This window comes from Rhinatrema bivittatum, unplaced genomic scaffold (assembly GCF_901001135.1).
Source record: "Rhinatrema bivittatum unplaced genomic scaffold, aRhiBiv1.1, whole genome shotgun sequence".
Lineage (NCBI taxonomy): Eukaryota > Metazoa > Chordata > Amphibia > Gymnophiona > Rhinatrematidae > Rhinatrema > Rhinatrema bivittatum.
The window spans coordinates 57,814-68,482 of record NW_021821368.1 but is presented as its reverse complement, the minus strand read 5'-3'; positions in this window follow the sequence as shown (position 1 = coordinate 68,482).

The following is a 10,669-nucleotide window of genomic DNA, read 5'->3' as shown; positions in this document are numbered from 1 at the left end:
CTCCAGAGGTCACAGGGTGCGATCCAGTCTTCCAGAGGCCTGCACTCCTTCCACCATAAGAGGACCAGAAGCCTCATCTACATATCCTATCCAGCAGCCCCAGAGCAAGGACTCCAGAAGTCACAGGGTGCGATCCAGGCTTCCAGAGGCCTGCACCCCTTCCACCAGAAGAGGACCAGAAGCCTCATCTACATATCCTATCCAGCAGCCACAGGGCAAGGACTCCAGAGGTCACAGCGAGTGATCCAGGCTTCCAGAGGCCTGCACTCCTTCCACCAGAAGAGGACCGGAAGCCTCATCTACATATCCTATCCAGCAGTCACAGGGCAAGGCCTACAGAGGTCACAGGGTGTGATCCAGGCTTCCAGGGCCGCACCCCTTCCACCAGAAGAGGACCAGAAGCCTCATCTACATATCCTATCCAGCAGCCCCAGTGCAAGGACTCCAGAGGTCACAGCAAGCGATCCAGGCTTCCAGAGGCCCGCACCCCTTCCACCATAAGAGGACCGGAAGGCTCATCCACATATCCTATCCAGCAGCCCCAGGGTGAGGAATCCAGAGGTCACAGCTAATGATTTCCAAATTATCCCAAACAACTGAAAAGCAGGTTGTTGTTGCGGTCTCTACCGCTTCCCCCCTATCTGTTATGCTTGGGGCTCACCTCCGACGGGGGGTACGCCGCGTCCGCGGCTTCACTGGGCCTCCAGGGCGTCCGCCATTGTTCGATCAGCTCGCTGCTGCCACGCGCATTTTGGACGCATGGCCGCCGGAAGTCTGGCCCCGCCTGGGTTAATGACGCCGCGCCCCAAGCCCGATTTAACCAGCGTTCGCCTGCCTTCTCATTTCCTTGCAACGAGGGTCGCTACTGCTAGTAGTTCTTAGTTGCGCTTCTGCTGTCCTGCTTCCCGCTTGACCTCAGCTTGTGCCCGACTTCGCTTCTGCCTGCCGCCTGCCTTGACCTCAGCTTGTGCCCGACTTCTCTTCTGCCTGCCGCCTGCCTTGACCTCAGCTTGTGCCCGACTTCGCTTCTGCCTGCCGCCAGCCTCCGACCTCCGCTATTCCTGAGACTACTTCTTCAGCTGCCAGCCTGACTTGGGTTCGTCTCCATTCCTGCTCTCCTCCTGTTCCAGCTCCGGTGCACACTACAGACTCAAGTCCTGCCTTCTACTGGTCAGCCCACTACACGCTACAGACTCCGATCCTGTCTCCTACCTGCTCCGCTCCACGGTTTACTACAGACCCCGGGCCTGTGCTCAGACTGTTTCCTTTCAACAGGCCAGGGACTCTCTCTGACCGCTCTGCCTTCACCGGGCCTTCCAGCCCCTGTTTACTGAACTCAGTGATTTACCCTTGCCCAGGCATCCTTGCAATAGAGACTGTGCTGTGCTCCTAAGTCCCAAGGTTCTAGGACCCTACGGGCTCCTCCTGGGGGGTTCCTGGTTCCCGGGTGAAGACCTTTGCCTGTGGCTCCGCCTCCCGACCTACTCTGCCTTCAGGGTAGTTCAGCTCAAGGGTTCACACCTGGACTGCAGCTTCCCAGACTGCAACAGTTTGCAAGGCCATGGACTCGGCGGAGTCTCCCAATCTGCAGGCTATCCCTGGGATGGCGCAGCGACTTCAGCAGCAGCAACATTGTATAGACACTCTCGCTGCTACTGTGGACCAATTGGCCTCTCGTCTAGAAGCTTCAACTCGTCAAGGGCCTTCTGGACCAGTCACTGTTCCTAATACACAGTTGCCAGCTCCGAGCAGGTACGCAGGGGACAGTAAGTCCTGCAGTGGGTTCCTGAACCAGTGTCAGGTACGGTTCATTCTGTTACCGTCCCAGTTTCCCACTGAAGCGGCTAAGGTAGCCTATATTCTTTCTTTATTGGATGGCAAGGCGCTTGAATGGGCTTCACCCTTATGGGAGCGCTCCGATCCTCTGCTACAGAATCTTAAGGAGTTCCTTCTTCAGTTTCGCCTGGCCTTTGATGATCCTGCACGCCAGTCCACAGCGGCTTCTGAACTCCTGCATCTCCGCCAGGGCACACGTCCGGTAGCGGAGTACATTATCAATTTCCGAACCCTGGCCATGGAATTGGCTTGGCAGCAGGACTGTTTAAAAGAGATCTTCCTCGAAGGCTTGGGCGACCGGATTAAAGATGAACTGGCTGGAAGGGAGATTCCTGAGGAGTTAAATGACTTAATGGACATTGCGGGCAAGGTTGACCGCCGTCTTCAACAGCGGGACAGAGAGACTCGGCCGGCTAATAGGAGTCAGCCGCGCCTACACGTCTCCTCCAGGTCTCCTTTACAAAGGGCTTCTCCCGCTGCCAGCCCTGTCTCTGAACCTATGCAGCTGGGCAGGTCTCCACTGACTCCGGAAGAGAGGAGCCGTTGGCGCTCCTTAGGCCTCTGCCTATATTGTGGAGGTAAAGGACATTTCTTGTCATCATGCACTGAGCGTCCGGGAAACGGCCGTGCCTAGGTTATACCGAGGAGCTACACCTAGGCGCTACCGGATCCGCTCCTCTCTGCACTCTGCCTGTAACCCTCAAGTACCCCGGTGGGGAGATCCAGATTCGGGCCTTTGTCGATTCTGGAGCCGAGGGGAATTTTATTGTAGCCGAGTTGGTGACACAACTGGGCCTGCCTACGGAACCAAGGAATCCTCCCCTACGCATCTCTTCGATCCGAGGGACCTTACTGCCTGGAGTTATCTCCCGCTCCACGAAGCCTGTAACTTTGCAAACAGGCTTATTTCACTCCGAAGAGATTCCGCTTCTCATTCTGGAACGAGCCGTGGATCCACTGGTCCTGGGACTTCCGTGGCTTCACCAGCACTCCCCCGTCATCAGATGGGATGACTTCCAGCTTGTCAGCTGGGGTTCTGCTTGCTTTGACCGGTGTTTGCATCTTCCTCATCCTCCCAACTCTCTGCATCTCTGCTCATCGCACTTCCTGCCAGAGGCCTACCAAAGTTTCCAAGATGTCTTCTCCAAGGGGATGGCAGAGATCCTTCCGGAACACAGGCCATTTGACTGTCCCATTGATTTGGTTCCCGGTACCACACCGCCTCGTGGCCGTGTATATCCTCTCTCATTGCCAGAAACTAAGGCAATGTCCCAGTACATCTCCGAGAACCTAGCCAAGGGGTTTATTCGCCCATCCCGGTCACCGGCAGGTGCTGGATTCTTTTTCGTGGGTAAGAAGAATGGTTCGCTACGACCGTGTATTGACTATCGCGGTCTCAACGCCATTAACAAGCGAAACCGCTACCCACTCCCGCTTATCCCGGAACTACTGGATCGTCTCCAAGGGGCTCGCATCTTTACGAAGTTGGACCTTAGAGGAGCCTATAACCTCGTCCGTATTCGCCCAGGGGACGAGTGGAAGACGACGTTCAACACACGTGATGGGCATTATGAGTACCTCGTGATGCCCTTTGGGCTTTGTAATGCCCCCGCCATCTTCCAGCACCTCATGAACAAGGTGCTTCGCGAGATGCTCCATTCCCACGTAATAGTCTACTTGGATGATGTCCTTATATTTTCTAAAGACATAGAATCTCACCGCCAGCATGTTTGCCAGGTTCTTCAGGCCCTCCGGGCCAATCATCTATACGCTAAGCTTGAGAAATGCGTGTTTGAAGCCGAATCTCTACCCTTCTTGGGATATATTATCTCAGCAGCTGGCTTCTGTATGGACCCAGAAAAGGTAGCCGCCATCACTAAATGGCCCTAGCCCATGGGTCTCAAAGCCCTTCAGCGCTTCCTGGGCTTTGCGAACTTTTATCGACATTTTATCCCTCACTACTCTCACCGTGTGGCTCCCCTTACAGCCTTAACCCGTAAGGGAGCAGATGTTAAACACTGGCCGGACGCCGCAGCTGCAGCCTTCACTGATCTCAAGGAGGCCTTCCTCTCAGACGTTTGTCTCCGACACCCGGATCCCTCAAGACCGTTCATCGTGGAGGTTGATGCCTCCAGTATCGCTGTAGGAGCGGTCCTCAGCCAGCACTCTGATACTGGTCAACTCCTTCCTTGCTCGTACTTTTCCCGGAAGTTCTCTGCCGCAGAGTGTAACTATTCTATTGGAGATAAAGAGTTGCTGGCGATAAAACTCGCCCTCGAAGCATGGAGACAGTGGCTCGAGGGCTCCTTACATACCACCACTGTCTACACGGACCATAAGAACTTGGAATTTCTGACCCAGGCCCAACGATTGATTCCCCGCCAAGCCCGCTGGGCCTTGTTCTTCAGTCGATTTGACTTTGTGGTACAATATCGTCCAGCTGCCAAAAATCTCCGGGCAGACGCCCTGTCTCGTACTTCCTGTGCCGAGGAAGACAGTGAGCCACCTCAGTTCATCTTGGACCTCGCTAAAGTACGCCTCTCTGCGATGACCATCCTCTCACAAGACCGGACGGTGCTCTCGCGCTGGGATCGCCTGACGGCATTACGATGGGCCCACGACTCCCTGATTGGTGGACACGCTGGCCGAGAAAGGACCCTGGAGCTCGTTAACCGGTATTACTGGTGGCCCAACATCCGGCGTGATGTCGCCACTTATGTAGCTTCTTGCCCAACCTGTGCTCGCCAGAAACCCAATCCTGGCCCCCTATGGTCTCCTGCACCCGCTTCCGGTTCCCACTGAACCATGGACCCATATAGCGACAGACTTCATAGTCGACCTGCCTCCATCCAAAGGACATACAGTCGTCTGGGTCACGGTTGACCGTTTTTCTAAAATGGTACATCTGGTTCCCTTGCCTAAACTCCCCTCTGCACCCGAGTTGGCCCACCTGTTCACCCAACATGGGTTCAGGCTTCACGGGCCTCCCTCAGGATATCGTCTCGGACAGAGGTTCGCAGTTTGTGGCCCGCTACTGGAGAGCCCTCTGTAAATGCTTCCAGGTTAAGCTCAGTTTCTCCACCGCCTTTCATCCTCAAAGCAACGGACAGACTGAGAGGATGAATAGGACCCTAAAAGCATACCTCCGGGCCTTCATTAATGAGAGACAAGACAATTGGCCTGAGCTCTTGCCCTGGGCTGAATTCGCATATAACAATCAGGTCCATGCGGCCACAGGCAAGTCTCCGTTTCATCTGGTATATGGTAAGCCATTACGACCACCGCTTCCGCTAGAGGCTCCCAGTGCCTCTCCTGCTGTGCAAATAACTGCCCAACAACTCCAGGCCTTGTTGCACACGACACGTAAACAGCTTCTCCGTGCGGCCACGAAAGCTAAGCAGACGGCCGATCATCATCGCCAGCCAGCCCCCACATTCCAGCCCGGGGATAGAGTCTGGCTAAGTACGAAGAATCTGCACCTTCAACTTCCCTCTCGAAGATTTGCACCGAAGTTCTGTGGCCCATTTCGAGTCGCTGAATGAGTGGGACTGGTATCTTACCGGCTTCGGCTACCCTCTTCTTTCAGAGTACACAACGTATTCCACGCCTCACTGCTCAAGCCTGTGGTCCTCTCTCGGTATCACCGCACGCCTCCGGATCCTGCAGACACAACCCTTGACGACGATCCTACATACCAAGTACGGGACGTCCTGGACATCCGATTTCATAACCGCAGGTGGGAGTATTTACTGGCCTGGGAGGATTGCGGCGACGAGGATAACACCTGGGAGCCCAGCCGTAATATTCTGGACAAAGATCTCCTGCATCAATTCCACCAGGACCATCCTGAAAAACCGGGCCCGCTCAAGAGGGGCCGTAAAGGGGGGGTACTGTTGCGGTCTCTACCACTTCCCCCCTATCTGTTATGCTTGGGGCTCACCTCTGACAGGGGGTAAGCCGCGTCTGCAGCTTCACTGGGCCTCCAGGGCGTCCGCCATTGTTCGATCAGTGCGCGCGCAAGGACGCGCATTTTGGACGCATGGCCGCCGGAAGTCTGGCCCCGCCTGGGTTAATGACACCACGCCCCAAGCCCGATTTAACCAGCGTTCGCCTGCCTTCTCATTGCCTTGCAACGAGGGTCGCTACTGCTAGTAGTTCTTAGTTGCGCTTCTGCTGTCCTGCTTCCCGCTTGACCTCAGCTTGTTCCTGACTTCGCTTCTGCCTGCCGCCTGCCTTGACCTCAGCTTGTGCTCGACTTCGTTTCTGCCTGCCACCTGCCTCGACCTCAGCTTGTGCCTGACTTCGCTTCTGCCTGGCGCCTGCCTTGACCTCAGCTTGTGCCCGACTTCGCTTCTGCCTGCCGCCAGCCTCCGACCTCCGCTATTCCTGAGACTACTTCTTCAGCTGCCAGCCTGACTTGGGTTCGTCTCCATTCCTGCTCTCCTCCTGTTCCAGCTCCGTTGCACACTACAGACTCAAGTCCTGCCTTCTACTGGTCAGCCCACTACACGCTACAGACTCCGATCCTGTCTCCTATCTGCTCCGCTCCATGGTTTACTACAGACCCCGGGCCTGTGCTCAGACTGTTTCCTTTCAACAGGCCAGGGACTCTCTCTGACCGCTCTGCCTTCACCGGGCCTTCCAGCCCCCTGTTTACTGAACTCAGTGATTTACCCTTGCCCAGGCATCCTTGCAATAGAGACTGTGCTGTGCTCCTAAGTCCCAAGGTTCTAGGACCCTACGGGCTCCTCCTGGGGGGTTCCTGGTTCCCGGGTGAAGACCTTTGCCTGTGGCTCCGCCTCCCGACCTACTCTGCCTTCAGGGTAGTTCAGCTCAAGGGTTCACACCTGGACTGCAGCTTCCCAGACTGCAACAGTTGTTAAAAAAACAACAAAAAACACACTTTGAAATGTCTCTATGCCAATGCCAGAAGTCTAAGAAGTAAGATGGGAGAGTTAGGGAAAGCAGCAAATGATGAGATTGGCATAATTGGCATCACCAAGACCTAGTGGAAGGAGGATTAGCAATGGGACAGTGCTATATCGGGGTACAAATTATATCGCAAAGATAGGAAGGATCAACTTGGTAGGGGTGTGGCACTTTATGTCCGGGAGGGTATAGAGTCCAACAGGATAAAGATCCTGCTAGAGACTAAATGCTCAGTAGAATCTATATGGGTAGAAATCCCCTGTGTGTTGGGTAAGAGTATAGTGTTAGGAGTATACTACCATCCACCTGGACAAAATGATCAGCTGGACAATGAAATGCTAAGAGAAATAAGGGAAGCTAACCAATTTGGCAGCACAGTAATAATGGGAGATTTCAATTACCCAAGGACAATGGTGCAGGAAAAAATCGTCAATTCCACCAATGCTCAAAACAAATTATTATTTATTGAATTCAAATAGTGAAACTGGCAACTCCACAGGTAAAGAAGCATTCATTTATCACAGTCCCCCGACACGGTCCCGTGTTTCACGGTGGCTGCATCGGGAGGGACCAGAAGTTTCAATAATTCATTCATAGCCGTCACTCCGTGGATAAGTTCTTGGAGGAGAAGTTCATTAACTGCTATTAATCATTTTTACTTAGGGAATAGCCACTGCTATTAATTGCATCAGTAGCATGGGATCTTCTTAGTGTTTGGGTAATTGCCAGGTTCTTGTGGCCTGGTTTTGGCATCTGTTGGAAACAGGACCATGGGCTTGATGGACCCTTGGTCTGACCCAGTATGGCAAATTTAATGTTCTAATGAAGATCCCCTTCACTTTGGACTGCTCGGTGATTTACTCTGCATTGTGCTTGGTAGGGGAGGGGAAGAAAAACATCATCACAACTCTCATATCAGGCACCAGATTGCCTTGAGCTCCCCTGGGAAAACTGAGTTACCCTTACTGTCACCTTCAGTCTCTGGAAGTGCTGAGCTAACCCTGGGAGTGACAGAGAGACCGAGCCCTGACATGAGCTCCATCTACTGATGTAGAAGCTCAGCACAGCCTCATTCAGTCTTTGCTCTCTTCTTACATCTTCCGGGGAGCTCTCATAAGAAAACCCCTCAGTTCCAGCCTCTCTCCTTACATCTTCCAGGGGAGCTCTCATTAGAAAACCCCTCAGTCCCAGCCTCTCTCCTTATATCTTCCAGGGGAGCTCTCATAAGAAAATCCCTCAGTCCTAGCCTCTCTCCTTACATCTTTCAGGGGAGCTTTCATAAGAAAACCCTCAGTCCCAGCCTCTCTCCTTACATCTTCCAGGGGATCTCTGATAAGAAAACCCCTCAGTCCCAGCCTCTCTCCTTACATCTTCCAGGAGAGCTCTCATAAGAAAACCCCTCAGTCCCAGCTTTACATCTTGCAGGGGAGCTCTCATAAGAAAACGCCTCAGTCCCAGCCTCTCTCCTTACATCTTCCAGGGGACCTCTAATATAAGAAATCCCTCAGTCCCAGGCTCTCCTTACATCTTCCAGGGGAAATCTCATAAGAAAACCCCTCAGTCCCAGCCTCTCTCCTTACATCTTCCAGGGGAGCCCTCATAAGAAAACCCCTCTGTCCCGGCCTCTCTCCTTACATCTTTCAGGGGAGCTCTCATAAGAAAACCCCTCAGTCCCGGCCTCTCTCCTTACATCTTTCAGGAGAGCTCTCTCATAAGAAAACCCCTCTGTCCCTACCTGTAGAGATAATGAAGGCACATAATGAAGACACATCAGGCAGCTTTCATGGCAGGCAGGGAAAAGAGACCTGAGCACACCTCAGAGTCCTCTTTTATTGTACATTCATACAAAGGCAGATGATGTGTCATACATGATTGGCTACTTTCCACATCGCAACAGACGTATCACCAACACTATTGGCTTGGCTCAGGGGGTCGTGCACGGATCATTTCATGGCTGCTGAATTCTATTATACCTCTGTCTTTGTCCTGCCTCTGACTAGGGAACACCCAGCCCTTATTTCAGGCAATCAGGATTAAATTATAGCTAGAGAAATACTATGACAGTCAGGTATCCTTTCCTCGGCAGGAGAGGTCTTAAGCACAAGTGATGCTTTTCTTCAGTACCAATGGCCCGGAGGAAGGGAAGTATAGTGGGTTTTTTGGTGTCAAACCCTGACATGGCTTGCTGGCAAGCGACATATTTCCCCGATCTCACCCTTTCTGTTTTTTGTTTAGGCAGCCTCGAATAAAGCTTTAGACCCTTACTGAAATCTGTTTATGTCTTTGTTTATGGGCTGGAGGAACTAGGAAAAGGGGGATATGGAGGGAAGGAAAGCTGATTCGGCGTGGTTGTGCCAGCAGCCGATGAAGCTCCTGAATCTCCCATATCACCCAGAGCTGGTGCAGCGTGTGTGCCAACCGCTGCAGGGCTCAGGATTCCCCTATTAAGCATCTTACAAGACATCTTTATATCTGGGCTGAGAGCAAGGTTTCAATATGGATATGAGGTTGGGTAGCACTGAATACAGCATAACAGGCAGATAATTAAGACAATTATGGTCATTATAATAGAAATCACCCTTTTGAGACCAGAAATATCAGGGAGCCAGGACCATAGCCAGTTCCCATGGAGAAGTTGGTATTCTGCCTGAAAGTGGTGCATCAGCAACCATGGTTTCTATCTGCTCTATGGTATGTGTGAGGTTTGCTTTATAGTCTGATATGTACACACAGCAATGAGATCCAATTAATGTACAAAACACCACCCTTAAGGCTTAAAATAGTGTCTAAGGTATAGCTGTTCTGTAATGCTACTTCTCTAATCTGAGAGACTTCTGTTGTAAGTAGTTTTAATGCATGGACTGTCTGATTAAATATGGCAGTCGTCCAGTTAGCTAGGATGTGTAAGTCTCTGTAATTCATATCATTTGGGTTATATAACTACAAAAGGTAAATCCCTCGTCCCCTCTATACTCTCTGCACCTGCTGGGTCTCCCACTGCACATCCTGAAATCTGCCAATTGCATACATATATGTGGTATAATATGTAAGTGTTTCAGTGATTAATACAAAGGTTCAGTTACAATATGGATATTTCCCACCTGAATCCCCCTTCCCATCCCCTGTATCAATAGTCCCAACAAAGAGCGGCAGTCTTTTGAATATGGCTGCTGATGTGTAGTATGGTATTATTAACTGGAGAGTTAATGAAAACACCTCTCTGTAAAGGATAATTAGTACATACTATAAGGTTAAATGGTACAGCATGCATCAGTAGTTCTCCGCTGGCATGGGTTGGCATGTGTGTGCAGATCCAACAGTCTGTTCGATTCAACAGGTGTGAAAAGTTCTGTGCATCGAGGATGTACATGTTGTCCTGTCAGAGTCCTTGTTCTGAAATCACCATAGCTGGAGAAATAAGGCAAAGGAGGAGGGTGCAGAACACAATTGTTAATGAGTTGGCATTTCAGGCAAGAAAAGACGGCTAATAAGTTCTCTGGAGTTTTCTCAAGGCCTTGCTGTTCCAAGAGTTGTGCAGATTGGTTGGATAGGGCCTTGATCTGTCCCCAGGTCATGTGGTGCTGCTTTTTGCGAGGAGTCCGGTCTCTGTCCTTCTGAGGGCTGTGGAGGCTCAGGGAGAAGTTGGTGATCGGGTCCTGTAGACCTGGACACCTTTCCATTTTTCCACGGCTTGATATACCGGCTTGGAACCCCAAAGAGGACCTGTGGAAGCAAGCAGAGAAACATATCCTCGTCCCTATGTTAAGGGAACGGGACCGTACCAGACATTAAATATTCTATACAAAACTGATGGCTGTGGGTGACTAACCCTAGTCCATAATGATTACTCATGGCTGTGGTCTTAAATTTGATATGTTTAGATGATTTGTTCAGCCAGTCCTGT